Source organism: Malus sylvestris, chromosome 3, assembly GCF_916048215.2.
Source record: "Malus sylvestris chromosome 3, drMalSylv7.2, whole genome shotgun sequence".
In the NCBI taxonomy this organism is placed as follows: Eukaryota; Viridiplantae; Streptophyta; class Magnoliopsida; order Rosales; family Rosaceae; genus Malus; species Malus sylvestris.
The window spans coordinates 10,888,321-10,905,297 of NC_062262.1; the positions used below are offsets into that span (position 1 = coordinate 10,888,321).

General features: G+C 41.9%; 1 long non-coding RNA gene across 1 annotated transcript; it reads right to left on the reverse strand.

Moving 5' to 3' along the window:
• Positions 1–2,650: 2,650 nt before the first annotated feature.
• Positions 2,651–7,421, reverse strand: LOC126615957 (uncharacterized). Its single transcript, XR_007620954.1, has 2 exons — positions 5,238–7,421; positions 2,651–4,540 (listed from the first exon to the last, which is right to left on the reverse strand). It is a non-coding gene; the product is annotated as an uncharacterized LOC126615957 (long non-coding RNA).
• Between the last annotated feature and the right edge of the window lie 9,556 nt (positions 7,422–16,977).

The window sequence follows — 16,977 nt, forward strand, 5'->3', positions numbered from 1 at the left end:
TAACCAAAAGTACGCCTAGTACTCCAAAATTATTCGGCAACCCGCCGCTATTGCCACCAACCAGGTGATGAGATGTACAACCCGTACTCTAATTTGGCAACTAGTCATTCATGCCACCAACCAGGTGATCAAAAGTACGCCCAGTACTTCATATTATACATGAGCATTACTCATATCAATCATACATAAACATTCATGAGTATCACTCATATCAATCATACATAAACATTCATGAGCATCACTCATGTCAACATTCATGAGCATCACTCATGTTAACATCCATGAGCATCACTCATGTCAATCAAACATTCATGAGCATCACTCATGTCAATTAAACATTCATGAGCATCACTCATGTCAATTAAACATTCATGAGCATCACTCATGACAATCAGCTTCAAAAGCTTCATTTACAGAGCTTTAGCTTCAAAGCTTCACTTGCAAAGCTTCACCTACAAAGCTTCAGTGCAGGGTATACAAATACCGCCTCCGAACAACCGCCACTTCGGCCCATACATGGATTCAATTTGAAGTCTCCAGCCAACATACTTTATTGACTAAAGACTTGGGGGACTACATTATGTACCATATATTAGGCCTCAACTGGGCCTCATGAAAATTACTTTGGGGACTTAGCTCATTACTTATGTATTAAGGAGCGAGCCCTTATTCTATAAAAGGGACTCCCTCACTTTTATTAGAGAGCACTCATTGTTCATGTACTGAGGAAGCGAGCCCTTATTTTATAAAAGGTACTCCCTCACCATCATTAGAGAGCAACGCCGCCAGCTGAGCAACCGCCTCGCCGTGAGTATCACTCCTAACCCATCACTTATGTATTGAGGAGCGAACCCTTATTCTATAAAAGGGACTCCCTCAGAGAGCATCGCCGCCTACTGAGCAACCGCCTCGCCGCAAGCATCAACTCTAGCCCATCATTTATGTATTGAGGAATGAGCCCTGATTCTATAAAAGGGACTCCCTCACCATCATTAGAGAGCATCAACTCTAGCCCATCATTCATGTATTGAAGAACGAGCCCTTATTCTATAAAAAGGACTCCCTTACCTTCAAATTCATGTATTGAGGAACGAGCCCTTATTCTATAAAAATGACTCATTTACCTTCAAACGTCGCAAGTCAAGCGAACCAAGGCAACATAAGCCACGAGCTGAGCAGCCTCGCAGCGTGTGCTACTTCTAGTTTAGCGTTATTTCAAATTGAGCACTGCATCATATCGAGCATTAGTTCAAGATAGTATCTAGTTACTTCAGCCTACACATGGACTGAATTTCAAGTCTCCAGCCAAAAGACTCTTTTGACTGAAGACTTGGGGGACTACTATTTATACCATATTTAGGGCCTCGTATTTAGACCTCGTATAAATACTCGGGGGACTTAAATGTAATTATGTGATAAAGGAATGGGCAAATATGTAATAAGTGAGGAGTCCTTATTCTATAAAATGACCCCTCACCCTCACAATTAGGGGAGACCAATTCCTAGGCCCTCTCACTCTCTCTCAACGCTTTCACTCTCAGAGCTCTCTCTCCCTCAAATAAATACAATCAGTATGGACGTAGCCCAAACCTTGGGGTGAACCACGATACATCTTGTGTTATTTACATTACTTGCAGATTCACGGTCGGATTTACGTTGTTCCAAGACCTCTGGTTTTGTACATCAACAGAATTAATGTACCTAATAGTCAATACTCAAATGTGTGTACCAAAATGTACATACCGAAATGCATTATATGAATTAATGTACTTATATGTTTGTATCGATAGATATACCGAAATATTCAAACGTATTATAATGTACCTAAATGAAGAATATACAAAATTGTTATCGGAATATATATTATAAAAAATTAGTTGCCCAAATGTAAACATTTGAAATATATTATGATGAATGAAATACAACAACAACAACAACAACAAAGCCTTTTCCCACTAAGTGGGGTCGGCTATATGAATCCTAGAACGCCATTGCGCTCGGTTTTGTGTCATGTCCTCCGTTAGATCCAAGTACTCTAAGTCTTTTCTTAGAGTCTCTTCCAAAGTTTTCCTAGGTCTTCCTCTACCCCTTCGGCCCTGAACCTCTGTCCCGTAGTCACATCTTCGAACCGGAGCGTCAGTCGGCCTTCTTTGCACATGTCCAAATCACCGGAGCCGATTTTCTCTCATCTTTCCTACAATTTCGGCTACTCCTACTTTACCTCGGATATCCTCATTCCCAATCTTATCCTTTCTCGTGTGCCCACACATCCCACGAAGCATCCTCATCTCCGCTACACCCATTTTGTGTACGTGTTGATGCTTCACCGCCCAACATTCTGTGTCATACAACATCGCTGGCCTTATTGCCGTCCTATAAAATTTTCCCTTGAGCTTCAGTGGCCTACGACGGTCACACAACACGCCGGATGCACTCTTACACTTCATCCATCCAGCTTGTATTCTATGGTTGAGATCTCCATCTAATTCTCCGTTCTCTTGCAAGATAGATCCTAGGTAGCGAAAACGGTCGCTTTTTGTGATCTTCGCTAGATTGCTCCGGTCATTAGTGTGGATAAGTATATAAATGGATAGAGATAGGAAAGCAAACACAAGATGTACGTGGTTCACCCAGATTGGCTACGTCCACGGAATAGAAGAGTTTTCATTAATTGTGAAGGGTTTACACAAGTACATAGGTTCAAGCTCTCCTTTAGTGAGTACAAGTGAATGATTTAGTACAAATGACATTAGGAAATATTGTGGGAGAATGATCTCGTAATCACGAAACTTCTAAGTATCGGAGTGTGGTGTCGTCTTGACTTGCCTTTTCTGTCTCATAGGTAGATGTGGCATCTTCTCTGGAAGTACTCTTCCTCCATCCAGGGTGGTATCTTTAACTGGTGGAGATGCACAAGGTAATGTATCAATTTCACTTGAAGCTTACTTGTAGTTTCAGGCTTGGTCAAGCGCGATACAAACCATGTAGTAGGAGTCCCCCAAGTCGCCGAGCTAGGGGGTCTGCTGAAAGAGGTGACAGACAAGGTAAGCAATCAAAGCTCCGACTGATTGTTCACCTTCTCCCCATCTTGCAGCAGCATGAAGGATAAAGAGAAGAAAAATGAGAAGAGATGATATGAGATACTTTTGCTTTTGAAGAAGTAACTTTCCACAGGCTTATTCTTGAACTGAGCTGGAGGGTTTTCTGGTTTCCTCCAGAGTATAAGGCCGACTGAAGAATTTGAGGGTCAAAACAAGTCCATCAAATCTAGAGTACGTTCCACCCTGCTGATATGGGATACTTTTGCTTTTGACAGAGTAATGGATGTATCGGCACGTGTGCTGATACGCTTGTCTCCACATGCTTCCTTGTATCCTTCACACTTGCCCTATCTGTTCCTCAAGCAGATGCGGAATCTTCCCTGGAAACATAAGATGTTGAAGATGAGTACTCGAGAGCAATGCCAGGTAAGTAATCAGGTAAGGGGTTCCAGGCAGTCAGTTCCTGGCTGGAAGCTTGATTCCAAGTGCTGACTGATTGCTCTCTTTCTCCTTGTCTTGCAGGTAAAAACAAGGCCAAAGGAAAAGACAGGGAAAAAGCATGATATGGGATACTCTTGCTTTTAACCCTGATGATATGAGATATTCTTGCTCTAGTATAGCTTGTTTGCAGAGGTATTATCGGGGGGAAAGAAAGCTGAATATTTCGAAAGGCTTCGTTGGGAGTGCCCTCTCAGATATGATGAAGGGTTGAGCATTTTTGCAGGTCTGCCTGTCCGTTGGGGATGGAGGTCGAAATATATAGGAGTCTCCCTAACAACAAGTAGTAATGCTATTCCTTTACCCTGCTTGGTCATAGCACGGTAGTGGGAGCTGCCAATTTCACATGTTTTAACTCTGTCAGAGCACTTTGAAAAAGTGGTATGTGGTATCTGGCTCTCGAGATTCGGAGAACGATGCCTCTTCGATTTTTGAGAAAGCAATCATGCTGGGGGTCTGGCTCTCGAGATTCGGAGAGCAGTGTCTCTTCGATTTTTGAGGAAGTAATCATGTTGGAAGTCTGGCTCTCGAGATTCGGGGGGCGGTGCCTCTTCGATTTTGGAGCAAGCAATCCTGTTGGGAGTGTTGTCTCGAATGTGAGTAAAGGTTGGGCATGTTTGCTAGTCTACCTTGCCACGAAGCACAAAGGTTGACACACAGGGACTTTCCAATTATCCAGCAATGATACTGTTCCTTTACCCTCTCTTCGCTTTTGAGAAAGTAGTCATGTTGGGAGTCTGGCTCTCGAGATTCGGAGGACGGTGCCTCTTCGATTTTGGAGCAAGCAATCTTGTTGGGAGTGTTTTCTCGAATGTGAGTAAAGGTTGGGCATGTTTGCTAGTCTACCTTGCCACGAAGCACAGAGGTTGACACATAGGGACTTTCCAATTATCCAGCAGTGGTACTGTTCCTTTACCCTTGTGGGTAATAATATGGTAGCTAGACCTTCAAAATTTATGTGTCTAAACTTTGTTAGTGCTGTTTCTTTGCTATTCTTTTACCTTTCTTGGTCAGAGCGATGTAGTGGGAGCTGCAAGCTTCACGTGCTCAACTTTGGCAGAGAACTTTGGCAAAGTTATCTGTGGTACCCATGAGCTATTGTTGCGTGTGGGAAGTGGGTGATTGAACAGTAAGATTCATGTGCTTTCTACTTCACCAGAAGTCTTCGACAGAATGCCCATAATTTCTGCAAAGCTGAGTGTGCGTGTGACAGGTGCTGACAAGGCTAGAAAAGTAGGTGCCTCTTCGATTTCTGAGATCGGCCCTCGTGGTCTCTGAGCAGCCCAGCTTTGGAGAAAGCGAGCGCCTCTTCGATTGATTCGGAGAACGATGCCTCATCGATTTTTGAGAAAGCAATCATGCTGGGGGTCTGGCTCTCGAAGATTCTGGGAGCAGTGTCTCTTCGATTTTTGAGAAAGTAATCATGTTGGGAGTCTGGCTCTCGAGATTCGGAGGGCGGTGCCTCTTCAATTTTGGAGCAAGCAATCTTGTTGGGAGTGTTTTCTCGAATGTGAGTAAAAGTTGGGCATGTTTGCTAGTCTACCTTGCCACGAAGCACAGAGGTTGACACACAGGGACTTTCCAATTATCCAGCAGTGGTACTGTTCCTTTACCCTTGTGGGTAATAATATGGTAGCTAGACCTTCAAAATTTATGGGTCTAAACTTTGTTAGTGCTGTTTCTTTGCTATTCTTTTACCCTTCTTGGTCAGAACGATGTAGTGGGAGCTGCAAGCTTCACGTGCTCAACTTTGGCCGAGAACTTTGGCAAAGTTATCTGTGGTACCCATGAGCTATTGTTGCGTGTGGGAAGTGGGTGATTGAACAGTTAGATTCATGTGTTTTCTACTTCCCCAGAAGTCTTCGACAGAATGCCCATAATTTCCGCAAAGCTGAGTGTGCATGTGACAGGTGCTGACAAGGCTGGAAAAGTAGGTGCTTCTTCGATTTCTGAGATCAGCCCTCGTGGTCTCTGGGGAGCCCAGCTTTTGAGAAAGCGAGCGCTTCTTCGATTTCTGAGGTCGGCCTTCGTGGTCTTTGAGCAGCCCAACTTTTGAGAAAGCAAACGCCTCTTCGATTTCTGAGATCAACCCTCGTGATCTCTAAGCAGCCCAGCTTTTGAGAAAGCAAACGCCTCTTCGATTTCTGAGCAGGCGCCTCTTCGATTTCTGAAGCTCCGTCGAGTGCAGATTTTTATAGGGGCTGGCATTAAGTTCCAAAGCACACTTGAATCTCCACCAGTAGAAGCTTCATTCTTGCACTTCTAAGATCTTGATTTGTCCGACCTCTTCTCTCTTCAACACCTTTGAAAATGTTTGGCCCCTCCGACCGTCGTTTTGACTTGAACCTTGTTGAAGAGGCAGCCCCGCCTTCTCCAGACAACATATGGCACCCATCCTTCGTCTCCCCTACTGGTCCTCTTACCGTTGGGGATTCCGTGATGAAGAATGATATGACCGCTGCGGTGGTGGCCAGGAACCTTCTCACTCCTAAAGATAACAGACTACTTTCCAAACGGTCTGATGAGTTAGCTGTTAAGGATTCGCTGGCTCTCAGTGTTCAGTGTGCAGGTTCTGTGTCTAATATGGCCCAACGCCTATTTGCTCGAACCCGCCAAGTTGAATCATTGGCGGCTGAAGTGATGAGTCTCAAACAGGAGATTAGAGGGCTCAAGCATGAGAATAAACAGTTGCACCGGCTCGCACATGACTATGCTACAAACATGAAGAGGAAGCTTGACCAGATGAAGGAAACTGATGGTCAGGTTTTACTTGATCATCAGAGATTTGTGGGTTTGTTCCAAAGACATTTATTGCCTTCGTCTTCTGGGGCTGTACCGCGTAATGAAGCTCCGAATGATCAACCTCTGATGCCTCCTCCTTCTAGGGTTCTGTCCAGTACTGAGGCTCCAAATGATCCCCCTCCGGTGCCTTCTCTTTCTGGGGCTCTACCGACTGCTGAGACTTCTCCTAAGCAACCTTTGTGAAGGCTCCCTCTTGTGTGTTTATTTTGACTCATGTATATGTACATATTTGTAGCTTATCGGGGATATCAATAAATAAGCTTTCCTTCATTTCAACGTATTGTGTTAAATACACCAAAGCCTTCTTCGCTAAGTTCTTTGAATTTTCTTTTGTTGAAGCTTGTATGTTGAAGCTTTCTGAGTGGAGCATGTAGGTTGGGGTAGTGTTCCCTTAATTTCCCGAGTGAGGAAAACTTCTCGGTTGGAGACTTAGAAAATCCAAGTCACTGGGTGGGATCGGCTATATGAATCTTAGAACGCCATTGTGCTCGATCCTGTGTCATGTCCTTCGTTAGATCCAAGTACTCTAAGTCTTTTCTTAGAGTCTCTTCCAAAGTTTTCCTAGGTCTTCCTCTACCCCTTCGGCCCTGAACCTTTGTCCCATAGTCGCATCTTCTAATCGGAGCGTCAGTAGGCCTTCTTTGCACATGTCCAAACCACCGTAACCGATTTTCTCTCATCTTTCCTTCAATTTCGGCTACTCCTACTTTACCCCGGATATCCTCATTCCTAATCTTATCCTTTCTCGTGTGCCCACACATCCAACGAAGCATCCTCATCTCCGCTACACCCATTTTGTGTATGTGTTGATGTTTCACCGCCCAACATTCTGTGCCATACAGCATCGCCGGCCTTATTGTCGTCCTATAAAATTTTCCCTTGAGCTTCAGTGGCATACGGCGGTCACACAACACGCCGGATGCACTCTTCCACTTCATCCATCCAGCTTGTATTCTATGGTTGAGATCTCCATCTAATTCTCCGTTCTTTTGCAAGATAGATCCTAGGTAACGAAAACGGTCGCTCTTTGGTATTTCTTGATCTCCGATCCTCACCCCTAACTCGTTTTGGCCTCCATTTGCACTAAACTTGCATTCCATATATTCTGTCTTTGATCGGCTTAGGCGAAGACCTTTAGATTCCAACACTTCTCTCCAAAGGTTAAGCTTTGCATTTACCCCTTCCTGAGTTTCATCTATCAACACTATATCGTCTGCAAAAAGCATGCACCAAGGAATATCATCTTGAATATGTCCTGTTAACTCATCCATTACCAACGCAAAAAGGTAAGGACTTAAGGATGAGCCTTGATGTAATCCTACAGTTATGGGAAAGCTTTCGGTTTGTCCTTCATGAGTTCTTACGGCAGTCTTTGCTCCTTCATACATATCCTTTATAGCTTGGATATATGCTAATGAAAATTAAATTTAAATGTAATATATACATTAAAGTAAGAATAAAAAGATAAATAAAACATCAAAATATAACTAATAAATGAGATGATTAAATGTATTAGGGACTAAAATTGGATTTTAATCTTACACAAGGTTATAATCTAAAACTCATCTTTTTTAAGGATTAAAATGAAGTTTTCTATATATTGAAATATAAAATGTACAAGCTTCCAAACGTAAACTCTTTGCATGGAAACCAAATTTTGTGTGTACTTTAACCATTATATAATCAAACTTCTCTACACCAAACTCTGTGTATTATAACGATTATACTTGGGATATATTTTTACTTTGATAGTGAATTCAAACTTCTCAAACTGGGTCTTGCATTTAATTGCGTGCATTATGATATCATTTGGTATACAGATGGGACCGGACGAGACAGGACGGGATGGAACGGATAGGAAGTAAAGATACCCTCGGATGAAAACAAGAAGGAAGAAGGAGATAGAAATGTTATAATTTTGTGTTCCACGGATGTGGAACGAGTCGTTCCAGGAGATGAGGCGGAACAAAAATTCACCTAAAATTCGTCCCGTAGAACAGCGCATTCCACCTGTTTTAAGCGCAGCAAACGTGGGACAGAACGCATCGTCCCACGTACCAAACGGTACCTATAAGAATTGTGGCTTCCTTGCAAGTCCTTTTTGGTTAATGCATCTACGAATTTGAATAATTACCGAAGATTTGCTACAATAATGCAAACTTTTTGGGACGGAAGATTTCTTGCGTTCTTTTAATGCAAGCAATTAGATTGCCTCTTCAATCAATTTGGCCAAATGAAAATTTTTTGTAATCAATAATTTATTTTAATGTCAAACTTTAAAAATGTAAAAATGTAATTGAGTTCTTTTAACGCAGGCAATAAGTTTTCTTTTTCAATCAATTCCTTCTTTCTAAAATTATTTTCACCAGTAAATCACTAGATTTGTTTTAGTGAATTGACCAAATGTATAATTGTTTGGATACGTTCCAATATATCCTAAGCTTTTGAGCAAATTCTTGCTCATTACAACAGTACAAATGTAACATCCCATATCGTCCAGGGGAGTGGATCCTATAAGCCTTATATGTATACTCTCATCTCTACCTAGCACGAGGCCTTTTGGGAGCTCACTGGCTTCGGGTTCCATTGGAACTCCGAAGTTAAGCAAGTTCGCACGAGAGCAATCTTATGATGGGTGACCCACTGGAAAGTTCTCGTGTAAGTTCTCAAAAACAAAACCGTGAGGGCATGGTCGGGGCCCAAAGCGAACAATATCGTGCTATGGCGGAGTCGAGCCCGAGATGTGGTGGGGGCCCAGGTCGAAATGTGACAATTTGGTATTAGAGCCAATCATTGGCCGGATGTGTGCCGACGAGGACGTCGGGCCTCTAAGGGGGGTGGATTGTAACATCTCACATCGTCCAGAGGAGTGGATCCTATAAGCCTTATATATATACTCTCATCTCTACCTAGCACGAGGTTTTTTAGGAGCTCACTGGCTTCGGGTTCCATTGGAACTCCGAAGTTAAGCGAGTTCGCGCGAAAGCAATCCCATGATAGGTGACCCACTGGGAAGTTCTCGTGTGAGTTCCCAGAAACAAAATCGTGAGGGTGTGGTCGGGGCCCAAAACGGATAATATTGTCCCATGACGAAGTCGAGTCCGAGATGTGGTGGGGACCAGGGTCGGGATGTGATAACAAACCTTCTTAAATTTGCTTCATTTTTCATCATTATAGAACTCAGTAGAATTTTTTGGTTTTCTCTCTTGATCATAAACAGATGTTCGTTTGTACAAAATATTAGGGCCTATTTTTTTCTTTTCATTATCACAGTTCTTTTAGAAAAAAGGAACCCGTGGTCTAATTGTTATTTCATCAATTTTTTTTTTCCTGTTTTCCTACCTTAGATGGGTGATGTATCTGTTTTGGAAGTATTTCAAAACTGCTTTGACACTCATTTCAGTAAAAAAAAAGATTGCACATTAGTTACAAATTGTAGGTTTTGAAAACTTGCACTTCTGTGGTACGATTAGTGTTCATTTTCTTTATTTATTTACATTTTAAGTGTTATTGAAAGCTTCACCCAAGGATGATCCTAACATTGTCACATCCCGGCCCATGCCCCAACACATTCCGGGCTCGTCTCCACCGTAGCATAATATTATCCGCTTTGGGTTCAGTTCACGCCCTCACAGTTTTGTTTTTGGGAACTCACCCAAGTAAAACTTCCTAGTAGGTCACCCATCCTGAGAATGCTCTGGCCCATTCTCGTTTAACTTCGGAGTTCCTACGGAACCCGAAGCCAGTGAGCTCTCAAAATGCATCATGCTAATTGGAGGTGGGAATGTACATATAAGGCTTAAGGGATCATCTCCCCTGGACGATGTGGGATGTTACAAACATCCTCCAATTTTGAAAAATAAAATATAAAAAATAAAACTTCTCTCTCTAATCGACATTCCTTTTTCTCCCTTTCTCCTTCCCATTTTAAAATAAAAATAAAAATTATTTTCACTCACAAAGTGTGGGGCATATGCTAGTTTTATTTAAGCATGTTAAATTTTTTCTTCCGGCTATCAATTTGTTGCTTGAGGTTTTAAATTTTTTGCACGTTATGCCAAAAATAAATGTACTAATACAAGAAGCTCATACTATTGGCACTTCAAATGGCATAGAAATGTTTAATGAACATATTTTGATGCTGGTGGTGAGTATATGTTTCCTGAATGTTCTACATTTGCCAAACAAAGTTTGATGATGCATTAAGAGAACAACTGTCTTTTGAATCACGTTCATCAAGGAAGTTCAGAAATGCTGATTAGTATATACATATAAATAGGATTGTAAATTTGGTTGTATACATGTTGTTTATACCATATTTAGAGCCTCGTATTTAAACCTCGTATAGATACTCTGGGGACTTAAATGTAATTATGTAATAAAGGAATGGGCAAATATGTAATAAGTGAGGAGTCCTTATTCTATAAAAGGACCCCTCACCCTCACAATTAGGGAAGGTCAATTCCTAAGGCTCCTCACCCTCTCAACACTCTCACTCTCAGAGCTCTCTCTCTCTCCCTCACTTCTCAAAGAAATACAATACAATCAGTGTGGACATAGCGCAAACCTTGGGGTGAACCACGATACATCTTGTGTTATTTACATTACATGCAGATTCACGGTCAGATTTACGTTGTTCCAAGACCTTCGGTTTTGTGCATCAACATTTGGCGCCGTCTGTGGGAAACAATACGAAAAGTTGTGTCGGTTCTTTTTCATTTCTTCACCTCCGCCGTGAATCTGCAAAAACCCAGCAAGCCAAAAGCAGAAAATATGAGAACCAAAACTCTGAAGGTCTCCTCCGCCCTGCTCTGCTTCTTCTTTCTCATCTGCCAACACCTACCCCGCCATGCACAAGCTCAAGTTCCGAGCACAGAAAGATACACCTGCTCAGCTGCCTCGAAGGTTTTTTTTTACTTCAAAACCCAAGGACATCCAACAACTGAGCAACCTGAGCTACATCATTCTCCCTTTCTACATTCAACAACGATAGACGAGGTTCGGAAATCAATCTTCGTCGTCCCCATACGAGACACCATCGTCAACCCCAGCCTTGGGAACGCCGTCGTCAACGTTTCAGCAGCAACATCGGCAAACACTGTTGTTTAACTTTCAGCAGCTTTATTCTCATAGCGCTTTAGAATCTGAGGGTCCATTCTATATGCCCTCGTTTGAAGAGCCGACGCCCTTCCCTGACGTCAACTTAATGAATAAGATTGATCATGCTGATCTTATCCCTTTCTCCCTCCCCAGTCGCGATAGTCAAGCTCAGGCAAAAGACCTCTGACCCGATTCAACTTCTCCGTCTTCGACGCCACTAGAGCTGACAGTCCATCTTCTTCGTATATCTATCTCCTGCTCCTCCTGCAGCTGCCCCAAAACCAAGTCTTAAATCCACCCTCAAACGCCGAAGCCCGCCGAATCAATCCCAAAAGAAACTCTGCCGGAAAAGAAAAGGTTGATGTTTAAAACCACGATGGATGCCTCAAAGCAAACGGGTGAAAGAGGTTGTAGAATATAGCATCACATATAAAGACTCCTACGAAATTCACAACATAAGATACCTCTGAGTGTCTCAGTAAAAAGCAGAAAAAATTAATTAACTACGGTCTCTATCTTCCACTGCGTCAGCGTCGGCTTTGCTACTTTCCAACTCGCTGTCTCTGTCTTCCACGGTGTCGGCGCGGGCTTTAGTGTTTTCTAACTCAGGAAAACGGATTGACTAGGCGAAGAAGAAGAAGTACGTGAAGCAGGTGACATGGCAACACAACAACACAGAGCTTCAGGGGAGAGATTCTAATTTCCCATCTATTTCAATAATTTACATGACCCATGCCGAGACAGAGACAGAGAGAAAAGCAGTGGGAACAAAAAAAGAAGGAAAAGAAAAACAAGGGATGTCTGGAGAAAAGCAAAGACATAGGTGCAAAGCAAAAGTGAAAAGGAAAAGAGAAAGAGAAAAGAAGAAAAGCAAAAATTTTCTTATGATTACGATTTATTTTGTCTGCCAGGTGAAGAGACAAAGAGAGTGGTGGAAAAGCATCAAGAAAAGCAGAAAGCAAAAGCAAGGAATAAACACCCCACCAGAATGATGTAATTTATTTTATCTTTCGGAGACATTTGTATAAAAACCTCATCAGAGGGTAATATGTATAAACCCCATCAGAGGGTAATAATAGCAAAAAAAAAAAAAAGCAAAGCCCAAAATAAATGGGTTGGAATGTTATGCGGAGAGTGAAGGCTCATAAACCTAAAATAGCACCAACCAGGTCATCAAAAGTACGCCCAGTACTCCACAATTATTTGGCAACTTGCCGCTATTACCACCAACTAGGTGATCAAAAGTACGCCCAGTACTCCACAATTATTCGGCAACATGCCGCTATTACCACCAACCAGGTGATGAAATGTACAACCCGTACTTTAATAACAATTGGCAACTAGCCATTCATGCCACCAACCAGGTGATGAAATGTACAACCTGTACTCTCCTTCATGCCACCAACCAGGTGATCAAAAGTACGCCCAGTACTTTAAATTATACATGAGCATTACTCATGTCATTCATACATAAACATTCATGAGCATCACTCATGACAATCATACATAAACATTCATGACCATAATTCATGTCAACATTCATGACCATCATTCATGTCAACATTCATAAGCATCACTCATGTTAACATTCATGAGCATCACTCATGACAACATCCATGAGCATTACTCGTGTCAATCAACATAAACATTCATGAGCATCACTCATGTCAATCAGCTTCAAAAACGTCATTTACAGAGCTCTAGCTTCAAAGCTTCACTTGCAAAGCTTCACCTACAAAGCTTCAGTGCATGGTATACAAATACCGCCTCCGAACAAACCTCCACTTCGGCCCATACATGGATTCAATTTTAAGTCTCCAGCCAACAGACTCTATTGACCGAAGACTTGAGGGACTACATTATGTACCATATATTGGGCCTCAACTGGGCCTCATGAAAAATACAAAATACTTGGGGGACTTAGCCCATTATTTATGTAATGAGGAGCGAGCCCTTATTCTATAAAAGAGACTCCCTCACTTTCATTAGAGAGCACTCATGAAAAACACTTGGGGGACTTAGCCCATTACTTATGTATTGAGGAGCGAGCCCTTATTCTATAAAAGGGACTCCCTCACCATCATTAGAGAGCAACGCTGCCAGCTGAGCAACTGCCTCGCCGCGAGCATCACTCATAACCCATCATTTATGTATTGAGGAGCGAGCCCTTATTCTATAAAAGGGACTCCCTCACCATCATTAGAGAGCATCAACTCTAGCCCATCATCCATGTATTGAGGAGTGAGCCCTTATTCTATAAAAAGGACTCCTTCACCTTCAAACGCCACAAGCCGAGCCAACCAAGGTAACATAAGCCACGAGCCAAGCAGCTTCTCAACGTGTGCTATTTCTAGTTGAGCATCATTTCAGATTGAGCACCGCCTCATATCGAACATCAGTTCAAGATAACATGTAGTTACTTCGGCCCACACATGGACTGAATTTCAAGTCTCCAGCCAAAAGACTCTCTTGACTGAAGACTTAGGGGACTACTGTTTATACCATATTTAGGGCCTCGTATTTAGACCTCGTATAAATACTCGGGGGACTTAAATGTAATTATGTAATAAAGGAATGGGCAAATATGTAATAAGTGAGGAGTCCTTATTCTATAAAAGGACCCTTCACCCTCACAATTAGGGGATGCCAATTCCTAAGGCTCCTCACCCTCTCAACGCTCTCACTCTCAGAGCTCTCTCTCTCCCTCACTTTTCAGAGAAATACAATACAATTAGTATGGACGTAGCCCAAACCTTGGGGTGAATCACAATACATCTTGTGTTATTTACATTACATGCAGATTCACGGTTGGATTTACGTTGTTCCAAGACCTCCGGTTTTATGCATCAACACATGTAGTAATGGAATTGTAAACATCGTTGTAATTATGTAACTAGAGTTATAAACCCGCGGCCTTAACTTCTTCAAAATGCTCTATCTTTCAGATGCACCAGCATTGATTTTCTTATTCTCCAAATCACACCTAAATCAGGATGTGTTTGTGTGATTGATGCAACTTTGGCACTACGGGTTATGACAATAATGTAGCTACATGGCGCAAAATCAAGTTTTGACATACAACTCATCAAAATGTCCCATTCATAAGGATCTTCGTTTCAAACGTCATCAAGTATGAGAATATATCGTCTTTCTTTTATCTCTTCTCGGAGGTTTTTAAGAAGTTCATCCTGACCTTTGATCCCAAGTCTTGTATGGTTTAGAGATGTTGGTGTATAAGGTTGGCTTGATACAAGCCAAGATAGATGTGAACAGAGTCTCACATCAAAGACATACAACAACAATCTGAGTTTTAAATATAGGTGTTCCATTTATAATTACACCGAGGTTTTTTGAGATAAAACTTCACACCTAAGGTTCATTGGACTTGATACCACCCAGGGGAGTGTGTTTAGGTGGTTAAGTGGGAGCAATATCGATGCATGGCAGACTTAGTATTGGACACTTATGGACCCTGTGACATAACAAGAGATTCTAAGATCCCACTTAAAATTCTATTGACGTCGAAGGTGTTGGAAACACACACTCATATTTGCTTATCAAACTGTCGATTGATCTCATTTTCGTTGTACACTAACTTGGCCAAAGTTGTCTTTCCCAGACCCGGCATTCGCACAATGGCCATAACCGAAAGATTTTCTTGATTGTTAGAGTTGACCAGTGCTGTAACTATATTTGTCGCTACCTCCTCCCTTCCAACGATTCTTTCATCCTTCCCAGAGAATGCGTTGGTTTCTCTGTTCCCTCTAATTCTTTGATGCAAACCTGCTGTAGCTACAATTTGTTTTTGCCGGAGATCTTCGTACTGAAACTCATCGAACACAGCATCAGCATCCTCAGCTACATCTTTAAGTTTCTTTCACCCACTCCTCGACTGCCTTGCCTCGACCTTGTGCTTGCTTGGAAACAAGCTAAGATATCTTGAATCCTGGAGAATGATTTGCTGAGCTTCGATAATTCATCCTTGAATCCCAAGGCCATGCCGAAATCTTGATGAGCGGCAAGAGAAGCAACTTTTTTCAGCATTCCCTCGACAGCAGAAGTGAGGAGAGACTCTAGCGCCATATCTCAGTAAGTATGTGAGACAAAGAGGATAGCTCGACTCCCCTCCAAACATATGGAGACCAAAAACATTGATTACATCGTAAGATAACAACCATGCTAATCTAATGTTAGCAGCACCAAAAAATACCATACTAACGAATTAAGTGAAGGTCGACGATAAAATTTCTACTCCAACCATGCATGTTCATTAGTATTAAAAGATGACATATGTGCCACATCGCAGGTTGTTTCCCTCATTAAAACCCACGAAGTACATCTAAACTATGGGGAAAGGATACGAACTTGAGTGCTGAGGGAGGAACATTGCTCTAGCTAACTTCTGCAGTCGGAAATATTATTTATTTAATACAAACTCAAGTACTCAAGCATGAGTGAGTGGGTGAAGCTGTATTGCAAAGGTTTGGTGTGGTACTAACATGGGAAGGAATTGGCCGGGGCTGGGGTAGCGATTTTTGACGAGAAGAACAATCTGATATTCGAGGATAGCAAGTGTCTCACCGATTTGGTTGAACCTAAATTATGATACATCCTTTCTCTGCCGGATGATTCAGTTAGTTACTACTTAATCAGCAAAGCCAAGCTCTTCATTGTACTCAGTTGACATGTTTTTCTGAGTATAATTATTGTTTTCACTAGTGACTGACTACTTTTGATCAAACACAGATCGCGAAAAAACTCCCTCCTCCTAGGGGCAGCAAGCTTAGAGAGTTAGTCAACCGAGTCACTTGTCCACAAGAGTTTGAGCACTTCAGTCATTGTTCTGTGGACAGTTGCTGGATTTGAGCTTAATCGCCCCTGGTGTCTTTTTGTCCAACTTGTGCGGATTGACAATGCATGCGAACTTTCTATGCAATGGTCTATTTTTTTAATAGTGTTCGGAAAATGTCTTTCTACACATCTCACATATATCACGAAGGAAATCTTGTTGCAGACAATTTTGCTAATATGGGCTTTTCTTCTCCATCTTTAACATGGCATGATTCTCCTCTGTCGGCGGCTCGTACTGCTTTGTTTTCATACTATGTTGCCTTGCCTGGCTATCGCTTCCCAAATTTATGTTCATCTCAGCATCCAGGCTTGTCTCACTTTTTTTTTCCTTGACTTTATGGTGTTGTTCGACTTGTTTTGCAAGTTTAGACCTTTAAGTTTGGTTTTAGAGGGGTTAGGTTTCATATCCCCCTCTTTTCTTTATATCATGCTTGTTTTTGTTTCTGGAAGGGTAAGGTTTATGTCCCCCTTCTTTTTTGTGTATTCTTTTTTGTTGTATCTGTTTTTTAAGGGGTAAGGTTTATGTCTCACCTGACTAGATATAACTTGTTTTTTTGTTATTAATAAAATTTCCCTTGTACCCTTGTACCATCGAGATTTTTAAAAAACAAGAAAACAAAAAGAAAGAAAGAAAGACTATGCGTGCGAACTAGCGACAAGCGCTGTATGTTCTCGCAGAAACTGA